Here is a 14,050-nt window from a genome sequence, read left to right as displayed (position 1 = left end):
GGGTGGAGATCCCATAAGCGTGAGGTGGACACAAGACATATCACATATATCTCAAAATAAACATTTTATATTTTATGCACGTAATATAATTATAACCCTGCTTTTACCGAATGAGTTGGATCGTTCCCAGGCTTGCTGCGACCTAATTCTAACATGAGACACATGCAAATATTTTTATCTTGAGAACAACTTCGTAATCGAACCAAAAACGGGGCCAACGAGACCAACAACTTAATTTCTAACCATGACTCCGTACCAACCCGAACCAACATCGAACCATCGTTTAGTCATGATTAAAATTCACTTAACATGATGAAATAATAACCCTAAAAATTGTAATCCACGAAAATTAGTGAATGGAGGCCAAAATCTTGAAACGCTCTTTCGAGAGTCACTTTGGCACATTGCATCGTAAATTCTCGTACGACCTCTAAACTTAACCAAATCACACACGGCCAAAAAAACGACCTTCCTAACTCATTGAGGTACTGTTCAGTCCAAGGCCAGAGGCTAAAAGCCAACCAAGAACTCAAACGAGCCTCCTGAACCGAAGCGATGCTGCTGTCAAAGTGCGTGACAGCAGCTGCACTTGCTTTTCCTTGTTTAAAAAACTAATGGCTATTGGGGCTTGAACCACCGACCAGAGTCTCTTACCAACATTCTAAGGGGTGGCTCAAACCATGGCTAAGGGCAATTGGCCAACCACATTTCATGCAAACACCTAGGACACCACTAAGCTCCCACCCGAGAACCATGCTGCACGCCGTGGGGTGTGTTGCTTTATTTGTTGTCTTATATCATTCCAATGTTCAAATGATCGACCATGGCTTGATCTAGACATCATGAGGTATTGTGTGAACCATGGCTAAGGGCTAGAAGCCAACCAAGATCCACCCAAACCCCAAGAAGCCGAAGCTTCACTCACCCACACCAGAACAAGAAAAATCGAGGGGCACTTGTATGGTTATTTTAAAATTTTGATGTACTCGTGAACCAAGCCTTGAAAGGTTGTCTTGGTCACGTCCTAGACATGCTAAGGGAGGGTTCTAACCATGGTTACAGGCCTTAGACCAACCACAATCCGAACACTCTCCTTAGACAATCAAACACAGAAATCGTGACTCAAACTTGCAACTATGGGAGAAGTTGCTGTCAAGTATTTGTCTCAAGTGCATGGGCTTGAACCAATAAACCAACATGACTCTAACCCACCCTAGTACATGCCTAGATGCAGCCTTGGGTGCCTGGGACCGAGCAACTTCCTGTAACCAACAAAAACAACTCAAACTGTGAGGTGCAACGCAAATGGCCAAGGGGGCTGTGCAGAATTCTTGTGTCTTTTGCTGTCATATTTCGTTTGTTGCTTAAACCATGAATGTATAATGCGTAAAAATATCTATAGGACTTGATTGAAGAGAAAAAATCGATATATACATGCCTGAAAATCGGTTTTGAAAGAAACAAATCAATACGACGAACACGATGCGGCGGAGACAGAGTTGTATTTTCTTTTCTCTCTTATTTTCTAGCTGCTACTCACGATTCAAGCTGCTAGTTTCTTTGTTATTCACGAAGGTGGGGGGTGGAGGAAATGTTAAGTAATGAAGGGGAAGGTTACCAAGATGAATAATGAGTCATGCAATACATTAAGATAGAAGGTACAAGTGATGAGTTTGATTGGCAATTCAAATATCTCCTTTCCTTCATGCTACACGTAAATCATGGTTTTGATGAGTTAGGTGATGGCCGAAATTGTGGTCTAAATGCAAGGTATTTTAAATTTCTAAAGCTTTAAACACTCAATATGTATTTTAGTGAATTAACAATTTAATTTAGGATAGCAATCTTGCATGGCATGGCTTGGGCTAACAATTTATTATTAAAATGTTAGGTTTTAATTTCTTGAATATATTAGGTTTAGATTAATTTATCCCAATTGAATACACATTCTAATTTAGGCTTTTAATTAAATATTGAACATAAAAGAACTTATTTAATAACTTATATCCAATTAATTTAAATAAATCTTAAAAACCTTCTTTCTCATTAAAATAAATTATTCCTTGACTTAATTTAAATTTAGGGATATTTTCTTATTATTAATCTTATCTCAATTTTTCAAACTCCAGTCCGCCCTCGCGTATTGATCCGAAAAGATAAAACTAAACTCTTGCGATTAAAATAAATAATCATAACTTAACACACTTTGAAAGGAATTAAACAGAATGCATAAAAATCATTTTTAATTTAAATAATAGCAATTATGTATAGCTTATACGTAATCTGATTTTTCGGGTTCTACAATCTACGAAATTTATGAATAATCGTTCGTATTAACATGAGGGGGAGTTTACGTGACTGCACTCTTTTTTCCTTACTATGATTTTTATCACAATGGCTTTTTCCTAGTAAAATTTTTAACGAGACAGTATAAAAACACGTAATGAAGACAATCATTGTATCATGATCATCATCACAAGGGGGAGTGTCGAAAAATTAGAGTTGAAATATTTGAATGTTGAAAATAAGAGTTGTAAATATTAAAAATTAGTGTATGATGATGTATGTAATGATTTATTTATTTTTGGATTCCAAAGAAATTCTATAAAAAAATCTCTCAATTTGTGAAGAAAAATACAATCGAATAGAGAGAAAATTTTATAAAATGTGTAGTTTAATATATTTTGAGTTTGAGATTTTTACTTTTTACCGTAAATTTTTACTTTTAACAATATAATCAACTTATTGACTTTTTTCAATCGGTTGTTGCTCTATTCCCTTTGCACTAATTATTATATAACAATAAAGTGATCTTACTCTTCAAAAATCAAATTCAAACTAATCAAGATCTACAATTCTTTCTATTGATAGATGAATCCCATGAATTATTCTGTGAGACATGTTGAATGATCCATATTTACAATAAAAAGTAATATTTTTTTATAAATATAATCAGATTAAAAATATGTCTCACAATATTGACATATGAGACAGTTTATTTGTGAATCTTATGTAGGCTACCTTCTGAAAACTAACTTCAATATCAACTTCTTACAGATATCAATATCTGTTTTAAAAAGATTTATTTAATATTTTTATGTTCATGTTCTTTTATTTACCATATTTATATTTACCAGTTAAATTGAATATTATATAACTTGATTGCACCTCGTTCAAAAGACAATTTAACACAGCTGTTAGGTGCTGTGTAGGTACGGGTTCTACTCCAAAATACGCCACCCTGCGCGCCGCCCAATATTACGGCGGACCGCCGATTTTACACTGAACGTTAAGCTCACCGCCATCCTTCCATTTGGAATTTATAAAAATTACCACAAGAATAACGAAAGGAGAATTTTCTTTTGCCGAATTGATCGCGATAGTAAATCATTTTTCCACTCATTGCTGAATGGAGGCCCAGTATCAATCGCCATCTCCATTTTGAACTGCTTTACTTTATTTTATTCTATAATTAGTTCTCTCTTCCGATTTCTGAACCCACTTTGGAAATTCTCTTTATTTTTATGAGCGAATTTTCTGGGAATTGATCGAAATTTACACTAGCAATCAACAATGAAGTCATCAGAGACCCAAATTATACCAGAAAAATATATTTTCCTTTTGAGAAATAAATGGTGAAAACTTAGAGCGATTGAAGAAGGTGAAAATGGTGATAAGAAAAGTTGGGAAGTATGAGGTGGGAAGGACAATTGGAGAAGGGCCGTTTGCAAAAGTGCGGTTTGCTCAGAATACAGAGACTGGAGAAAGCGTGGCCATGAAAGTGCTCGATCGCTCCACCATCATCAAACACTAGATGGTTGATCAGGTCGGCTTTTTTTTACTCTTCGGGATTTTTTTTATATTTTTTGTTCATTAGATTTGTGTTTGTTGAACTTGTTTTGGTTGGATTCAGGAAGGAACTGGGTGCTTTCCAGTATCTTTGTTTTTTTTTTTGGCTTTTTGAAGTTCTCTGGAGTTTTGGACTGATAAGAAAGGAATTGTCGCAGTTACTATGAGCTAAATGGAGGAGAAGTTTAGACTGATTTAGTGTTTCTTTAATTGTTTATGATTCCCTTTCTGGTTATTTTTTGTTTCTTTTGGTGTATATCAAATTGCCGAGGGTTGAGAATTTCTTAGAATTTGAAGTTTTAACCTGCAAAATTAGGTAATAATTTCATGAATCGGAGATTTTCAGGATTCTCGCCAAAGTTGTCCATATGTTTAATTTCCGGAGTTGATAACTTTATATAGAATTTAGTGCACAGACTGGAGTTATGCTATTTTTGCTTTGGATGCCCCTAAAAGTATTGCAGTTAGCCGATCTGAAATTTATGATTAACCAGATTGTCATTCTCGTCTTGCAGATAAAGAGAGAGATATCTATAATGAAGCGTGTTAGACATCCTCATGTTGTTCGTTTACACGAGGCATGACTCAGAATCCAGAGTATAAGATTTAAGTTGTTTTCTAAGGAGATTGGAACCAGAATCTTTTATGTTCTTTTGTTGGATAGTTTCTCGCTGATTGGTATAATTAACTGAAATTTATTCCTATTAGGTCATAGCAAGCCACACAAAGATTTACATCATCTTGGAATTTATCACTGGTGGTGAATTGTTTGATAAAATTGTGAGTCCATTTAACTAGGTACATTTCACTTTGAGAGCAATTGCTTCTGGAACATTATGTGGTCGTGTGATAAATTTTATACAAAATCTATGATCTAGGTTCACCATGGGCGGCTCAGTGAATCTGAATCTCGAAGATACTTCCAGCAGCTCATTGATGGCGTGGATTATTGCCACAGCAAGGGAGTCTATCACAGAGACTTGAAGGTGTTCATGGACTTGTATAAAAGAAATCTTAGAGTTATTCATTGAACTGAGAATTCACTTCCATGTTACTTGCTTGCAGCCTGAAAATCTATTACTAAATTCACAAGGAAATCTTAAAATATCTGATTTTGGGCTCAGCGCATTACCTGCAGAAGTGAGATCTTTGATAATTATTATCTGTAAAATGAGTAAAGTTGAACACATGAAAATTAAATAAATGGTGCTGATGACAATGTTTTTCACAGGGAGTCGACCTTCTCCGGACAACCTGCGGTACACCTAATTATGTTGCGCCAGAGGTTATTGATTGAGGTTTTTTTTCCTGATTCAATTAACTATCAAATATTGAGAATCATTTATGTTTTATATTGGTGTTTGTGTTACAGGTTCTTAGTCATAGGGGTTATAATGGTGCTTGTGCGGATACATGGTCATGTGGTGTGATCCTATATGTTCTGATGGCAGGGTATCTGCCATTTGATGAGATCGATCTTACAACACTTTATGGCAAGGTATCTAGCCATAATGTGATGTGGACTTTATTAATTATCATGTCTATATAGTTTACTCTTATTGTGGAGGTCATAATTATACAAAAGATACCATGCATGACATACGGGGGATTTAAATATTTGTTGTGTGTAGGAATGTCTAATGCTACATAATATATTTCTATTATAACTTTTCTAAATACTTTATTCAGATTGAGAAAGCAGAGTTTTCTTGTCCATCCTGGTTCCCAGTTGGAGCGAGGTCCTTGATCCATCGAATTTTAGACCCGAATCCTGAAACAGTGAGTGTTTTCTGCTTTCGAAGTTATATTTATTTATCACAGCACATTGAATTGAGTTTTGGTGTTAAGATTCTTGTGGCCCCCTTGCTATTTATTCTTAATTCGAAGTCTTTTCCTTGATAAATGCTCATGTTGTTAATGTTATGATCCATATGCAACTTCACATGGGACATATTGAGGTGTTGTTATAGGTTTAATCTATCATTTTGCTGGGAAACTGAGACTTTCGGTAAAAAGATGAGGTTACAAAATAAAATATAGCTGCTAAGATTCCTACGGTTGAACTTGTGTATTTCTCTGTATTTATAAAGCTACCGAGCTTTTCTACATATGAAGTGCACGAAACATGCAAGTGTTTGTTCATCAATAACCATTAATATGTACTTTGTTCTTTGTGAATCTGAAGAAAGTACATTTGGTCAGCACTGATCTCTTCATTTCCTTGTGTGAATAATTTGTGCAGCGGATTCGAATTGAAGAGATCCGAAATGATGAGTGGTTTAAAAGGAACTATATTCCAGTCAAACTTCCTGAAATTGAAGACATTAATTTAGATGATGTTGATGCAGCTTTTGATGATCCAGAGGTCAGCGGTTCTTTCGCTTTGTTTCTGCAACTGCAGGAAATTATTCTAAATGCTGTAGCTGTATGCAAAAATAACTTGGCTGTTGAGAAGCATTTTAGGCTTGGGCTGCTATTTTGTGTTGTAGATATTTGTTTTGAAACACTAAGGGTCCATATAGTTGAATTGATGAGATTTGACAGGGTTATATAGATAAATTATATTGGGATGTGGAATATAATTGAATAAATAATAATTTGTTTGGTTTGAATGGTTAAATTTGATATAAGATGATGTAATTAAATTTTTATCATTTTCAGTAATTAGTAAAAATAAATAAATAAATAGATGACGGGTAATATTATAATTTTGTAGTTAATGATTCAGTTGATGTGAGATAAATGATTAATGATTTGATTGATGTGTGAGAAATTATCAGTACATAAAATTGCAACAAGACATTTGATGGAATTATAATCCAATCCCATCCAAGCAACCAAAATTAACCTAAAAGATCTCCTTATGATGATACTTGTTTACAATTTATTGGCTTATATGATAAAATATGCTCAAAAAAAGATTATACATGGTAGCCTCTTTAGAATGAAATTAGCGCCGTTAGTACTTATTTGCCTTCTTTGAGTGATGGTGGGACAGATCCCTTGTTTTCTTTTATTCCAGCATTAAATGTTAATGATTCATGAGCGTTTTACTAAACATAACAAACAGTTTTCAATAATGATCTTGATTTTAGTTACAAGCCCAATCACAAGGTTTAGATTTGCTGTTCATGTTCAAGTGACCCACAAAACAACACAGTTATAATAGTATTCTTAAGCTTGACCACGTTGCCATGATTCGTAGATTGTAAAAAGTACTTAAAAGGTTTCATAAATACCCATCCTTTTTTTATTTTATTATTAATTAGTTAACATCTTTTTGTATGTTCAGAGAGTGAAAATAGTCTTCCTACTTTAAATAAAACTCCGTGTAACAAAAGATTTATCCAGTTTGCAGAATGAGGCCAGAAAGTATAGTCATGGCACATTAAACATGTAATACGGAGTAAGGACTCGAGATGGTTGTTGATGTGTGATTTAATGAATGATGTTTTAAATCATGGCTTTTTATTTGCCCCAGACATAATTATCCTTCTATGAATGTATAGTGCTTTGCTTAGTAAAATTCACAAGTAATATTATCTTTGATATTTCTGTCTGTTTTATTTATTTCTCAAGAGCGACAATATCTTGTTCTGTAGGAAGAATTGCCTACCGAGCAACAAAGTCAAGAGGATATGGGGCCTCTTGCTCTCAATGCATTTGATATGATTATTCTGTCGCAAGGATTAAACTTGGCATCATTGTTCGACCGCAGGAAGGTAAAATATCCGGCAATGTTTGGTTGTTCTTTCTACTAGTTTCAACTCTTAAATTTTGTGAGCCTTTTTCAAATGTTTCTGGAAATGTTTTCCAGGTTTGTTAGGTATTGTTGTTTTTTGAGTTGCTAAAGAAGATTTATGCTAGAAATTAAACAACATATTATGAAACCTAACCTAACATGCTATTATTAGAGTTATGATACTTTTTATGTAACTTTATTGTGATTTAGTTGAAGGAAAATTTTCACGGATTTAGTTCAAAGTATTTTCACTTATATGAAGAGATGATTGTTGTATTATGAGCTTTTCATGGATAGCTATCATGGATAAACCGCATATGCCCTGTTTTGTAATATATTTTCTATTTGTATATAATTAAACTATTTAAAAATTTAATAAATGAAAATTAAAATATGGATGAGAACTCTAGAAAACAGACTGTTATTATAGTTTCTAACATAAACTGCATTTCTTGAAATGCTGCTTATCAAGTACAATGTGAATTTTCAGTCATATAGATGAAATTCCAAAAGAAAGTGCAGCGATTTGTTGTGTATTTTAATGGCAGTTATGTTTCACTTTGGAGCACAATTATTTTCCGCAAGTTTTACCATTCGGCATTCACTAAATATGTCACTACTATTATACCATTTTCATATCTTGCTTGCCTTGATCAGGAGTCACTTCAGCATCAGACTCGATTTGTTTCACAAAAGTAGGCTAAGGTTGTTTTGTCAAGTATGGAAGTTGTTGCATAATCAATGGGCTTTAAGACCCATATACGCAACTATAAGGTATATCTACAAAGGTACACTTTTTTACTTTCATTTTCCCCCTAAAACTCGATTTTCTCGCTTTCGTGGATCGAGCTTCAAACTATTCTGTTATAGATGAGAGTAGAAGGCCTTTCAGCAAACAGGACCTCACATTTCTCAGCAATTATGGAGGTGACGTTACTCATTCATTCTCATCACTTGACCACCATGGGAATTCTTGCTCTTTTTTTGAATCCCTTGAAAGCAAATTTGCCATTAAAAATCATTTAGTTTTCGTGTTTCTTGATCATCTCCAATGAATTAACAGTTTCACGATTAAAATTTCTAGAATCTGGTTTTTCGAAATCAGATGTTCTATGTTCTATATGAGTTTCATATTACGCAGGTTGTTTTCCTGATATTTTTGTTTCACCGTGGATATTTCCTCAGATATTTCAAATAGCTCCCACATTTATCATGGTTGACATTCAGAAAGCCGCTGGAGAAGCTGATGAATATCTCAAGGTGTTATTTGCTTATCTCATCACTTGCATTTTTTGTCAGTAGGATGAAATGGATAGCAGAAGATGAAATTTTTTGTTCTGCAGTTCTACAAGAAATTCTGCAGCAATCTTGATGATATTATCTGGACTCTACCCAATGAAACATGCAAATCAAGGACGACTCAGACTATGAGTCGACGAAAATTGTGATATTTGTGGGATCAAGCGAGTGTCTGCATTTTTCTGTTTTCGATCAACTTCATTCATTTTGTTGTAGAGGCCATACATTGTTAAGCTGAGTTGATGTTTAGAACATGGATCTGTTTACTGTTTTACTATTTTGCCCATCGTATGCTTTATTCTACATTATGATACATGTATATGTGTGTGTGTAATTTTGAAATCATATAAATTCTATTAATGAATGATTTTCAATCGATAAATTGTTACAATTGGATTTATGATTTGATCGACATATTACTGTGTATAATCGATTAAGAGGTCATGTGTATGCTACTTATTTAGTTGATTAAATATAAATTATTTTATGGACACGTTAAAGAAGGACAAATTTCAAACAAATTTTCAAACACTAGTTTCATCTAAACCTTGTTCCATTTCCTTAAAAATTAGTTTAAGTTTTCAATTTTATTTGAAAATTTTCAAAATCACTCTTGAGTTCTCTTTTCTGTATGTTGTGTTGTTATAACTATTGAGTCTGCTCAAATGCATAGGTCTATACAATGTTTACAACCTATATATCATGAATATTAGTAAAATAAATTATATTTTACCTTTTTTGATCGAAATGTCGTCGGGTTGAATTCATCGAGTTTTACAAACTGCTCCTCAGCCTAACCACGCAAGTCGCAACAGATGGTTCCTGATATGGATATCTTCAACGGTACTTAGCACAACAATGTATCGTTTTCTACCTCAGGTTGTACAGTAAAAAGTTAGTTAGAATTTATAAGTTTCAGAGTTTGACAAACTGACCAGTAACCAAACAGAAGACCTGAACTGAACCAGTAACTGAACTGAGAGAACGCAACTGATATCAGAACTGAAGGAGACTTATCGAACTAAAACAGACCAAGAACTGAAGTAAATAAACTGAACTTCTCATAAATGTCAGTAAGTCTCGAATTGATAAATCAAATGAATAAAGAACTGAAGAGCAGAACTGAATGTAAACTGATATAGCATAACTGAATAATAGAACTGATATCAGTACAATCAAACTAGAAGGAGATCAGTTAGAACCGATATAGACCGGCTGAACTACTCAGTCGACCAATTTGACTCCTGATCAGTTAGCCACGTCATCAGCTGTAATTTGAATCTCAGCAGAAAAACTGACACTCCGTGCCAAAACAAAACAGACGAAGCAGAACAGTCTGATACTCGTACCTCTGTCAGAAAAAGGTTGTCTATATGGACTAAAAGACGACTCAACGGATATCATTAATTAATGCATTCAATATGACCGTTGGGATCAAAGATTATAAATATCTGAGAAGTTCGTTCATGAAGAAGTTAGTGAAGCAAGTGAAAAACAACAGTCAGTAACGAACTACAAAGATCAATCCATTTTTCAGTCAGTTACAATATATCTTCAAGTTTCTATTCAGTTTGCAAATCTCAATCATTAACTCACAATTCATTGATATATTTGTAGCATTTAGGCTAATCATTCGAGCTATTCAGTTTTCAATTGATAAGTTTTGTAAGAGAAACTAAGAGTTTCAGTTTGACAGTGTTTAAGTCCAAACTGAAGTTGATTATTACAGTTCATTGTAATTAGTCAAAGTCTTTTAGTGAAAACCTATTCTTGATATAGAAGGGGTGACGTAGGAATAGCTGAAATCTCTGAACATCCATAAAAATCCTCGTATGCATCATTTTTATTCATTCAGTTATTACGATATCCTAACCAAAATATTCAATCTATCCTTCAGTTTATTTCCGCAATATTATTAGTTAACTGATCGATATAGACACAAATGATTTCAGGATCAGTTTATCAAAGGACTGCTTCATATTTGAAAAAGATTTCAAAAGGCCGAAGTGTTTATTCAACCCCCTTCTAAACACTTTACCCATATTAATCAATCCTAACAAAGTTTAATTTTGAAATAATACATGAGAGGGGTAGTAAGACTTGTTTCTTTTATTCAAATATATAACATATTATTATTACATAGTAACCTCCTGTAGAGGGGAATAAACGTGTATAACTACTTATCGTAGCTGGAATTACAACACACATAAATTGAAATCATTACAATTTTTTTTGAAAGAAAAATAAAAAGATTGAATGATGTCTTCATCTTCCTACTGTCCTGATATGTATAGAAGTCTTGGTAGATTTGAAATTCGGATTTCAGACATGTAATTTGCTTTGCCAGTTGTGGCCGACATCTTTTAGTTGGTGTACCACTATTTAGTGGTCTGTGATATTGTGCTGGTTGAGTGGTCCATCATCTACTAATGGAGTGGTTGTATTACATATATTTTTTACCATTGTTGGAAATCTTTTACATTTGTATGATTTTCGAGGAAATCGTGACTTTTGTGGTCTCTCACAACTTAGGCTCTACTTCATTATAAGAACACATATAATCAACCATATTCTAAACATATGGAAAATTGCAAAAATATGTACTTACCTGTAGCAGATAGATTAACCCAATCATATCACGAGTTCCACTGTTCGAAGACTTACATTTTTCTGCTTTTTCGCTCAATACAACTTCTTTTTTCTTTAAATCATATTTCAAATCACAAACAACTCTTTTGAAAGCTATTGTACCCCAAGAGTACTCATTAAAAACATCAAAATCGCCAATCAAGCTAAAAACATTTTTATCAACTTGAGGATTCTTAACTGGCGCTATAGGCCATAGTACATCACAGACGAAGTACAAACAAGCCATCTTCTTTCTCTCTCTATACTCAACAACTCATCCATACTTTTCAAATCCTTCAACTTCGTTACAGATACTTTATTACTACCTTGAAAATGTCTACCACAAAAGTCTGAAACTTCTAGTACTTCTTCAGGAAAATTATCAAAACAATCCAACCATGTTATCAATGCATACTCCAGTCTAGAAAACCTAATTGGTTTATCATTCACAACAAACCACATTTCATCATCATCTATTACATACACTTGTCTCATCACTAATAAACCATAAAATTTGACTAGATAAATTATAATCTGCAACATACTTAATCATTGAAGTCCATGTCCTGCTCATTCAAGCAATCTAATATAATTTCTCTTACTTTTTTATATTTGGAATGTATAGTAAATTTGCTAAAATATTTCTCTTCTGATTGTTGAGATTGAAGTAAAAAAAGATCCAGACATCTAGTAATATCAATTAATTAAATACTCAATTATGTTGAAATTCTTGAAATTTATAGAGCAATATGAAAATTAAATATTTTTCATAAAATAAATGAACATACCCCAAGAGTACTCAGTAAAAACATCAAAATCGCCAATCAAGCTAAAAACATTTTTATCAACTTGAGGATTCTTAACTGGCGCTATAGGCCATAGTACACCACAGACGAAGTACAAACAAGCCATCTTCTCTCTCTATTTAATCAACAACTCATCCATACTTTTCAAATCCTTCAACTTCGTTACAGATACTTTATTACTACCTTGCAAAATGTCTACCACAAAAGTCTGAAACTTCTAGTACTTCTTCAGGAAAAATATCAAAACAACCCAACCATGTTATCAATGCATACTCCAGTCTAGAAAACCTAATTGGTTTATCATTCACAACAAACCACATTTCATCACCATCTATTACATACACTTGTCTCATCACTATAAACTATAAAATTTGACTAGATAAATTATAATCTGCAGCATACTTAATCAGATTGTCAAATTGTGTTTTTTCAACCATGAAGTGCATGTCCTGCTCATTCAAGCAATCTAATATAAATTCACTTACTTTTTGATATTTGGAATGTATAGTAAATTTGCTAAAATATTTCTCTTCTGATTGTTGAGATTGAAGATTAACCTGAAAAAAAGATCCAGACATCTAGTAATATCAATTAATTAAATAGTCAATTATGTTGAAATTCTTGTAATTTATAGAGCAATATGAAAAATAAATATTTTTCATAAAATAAATGAACATACCCAAATCTTTTGTGCAATCATCTCTGAGATTCTTTCTTCTATCAACAACAAGCTTCAAAGAGAGGAGATCATGATCGGGAAAAAAAATCAACTTCAAAATTGGTGGACGGAATGAAATATTTGATATTAAAAGATCAAGTTGGAGGGTTAGGAAATTCACCTCCTATTAAATTTCAATTAATCCACAAACAAACAAATGAAAAATCGAATAACCATTTATTACCTATATATTACCAGTTTCGAAGATTCAAATGCGAGACATGAGAGAGGAGGTCATTAAAAAGTCAAATATTCGAAGGTGAAAGGCGCAATTAATCAAAATTATCTAATAAAGTACTGCAATATAGGATCAAAGTAAATTATATAATAAACTTAGATAGTCTATGTCGGAGGATGGCGAGGGGAGACTGGAACATGTTTGATGCATGGTTGTGTATAATATTTGATAGTGTTCTTAGCCTGATATTGCTACTGTGCATTGAAACACTGGTCTGTAAAAGTTATTCTTACACCAACTTTCTTTATTTTTTTAATAATTGATTGTATCTACTTTTGATAAATATGCAGACACACGCACATCACATGATAGAATCGATAAAAGTTTGGAGAAAACAAACTTCTCCTCTCAATACAACTAACCTGTGCGACAAAGTGAAAGTCCAGTGGCATGCTCGTCGGTGACTAGGACTGATCTGGTGTTCTCTATAGCTATGGAAGCCAATCTTGCACAACTTTCTCTGTGATTTTTGAAATGGGAAGAGAGAAACCAAAAACAAAAAAGAAAGCGTTGTTGTGAAAGAGAAGGAGATAACCAGAATTTTAATTAATAGGAAAGGCCAAAAAAAGCCCATTTAATGATATATTTGTTAATTATTATTTAAAATAACAATTTTAAAAAGGAAAAAAATATGGTGTTTACAGGAAAAAAAAATATTTTCGTAAATGAAAGTTTCTTGATGTCTATGTATCTTAATCTTCCTCTAAATTAAGCCCATAACATGCAAATGAAGTTAAGACAATTGCCTAATAAAATATTCATCTGAAATA

The 14,050-nt window shown here is 33.2% G+C and overlaps 1 long non-coding RNA gene and 1 pseudogene across 1 annotated transcript; one reads left to right on the top strand and one right to left on the bottom strand.

The window, feature by feature from the left end:
- The first annotated feature begins 3,185 nt into the window (after positions 1-3,185).
- Positions 3,186-9,181, top strand: LOC142547408 (CBL-interacting serine/threonine-protein kinase 8-like; annotated as a pseudogene).
- A 448-nt stretch (positions 9,182-9,629) lies between these two features.
- Positions 9,630-13,928, bottom strand: LOC142544964 (uncharacterized). The gene is made up of 3 exons (XR_012820168.1): positions 13,643-13,928; positions 13,004-13,055; positions 9,630-12,881 (listed from the first exon to the last, which is right to left on the bottom strand). It is a non-coding gene; the product is annotated as an uncharacterized LOC142544964 (long non-coding RNA).
- Positions 13,929-14,050: the final 122 nt, after the last annotated feature.

This window comes from Primulina tabacum, chromosome 5 (genome assembly GCF_025594145.1).
Source record: "Primulina tabacum isolate GXHZ01 chromosome 5, ASM2559414v2, whole genome shotgun sequence".
Taxonomy (NCBI): Eukaryota; Viridiplantae; Streptophyta; class Magnoliopsida; order Lamiales; family Gesneriaceae; genus Primulina; species Primulina tabacum.
This window is presented reverse-complemented; position numbering and strand designations above follow the sequence as displayed.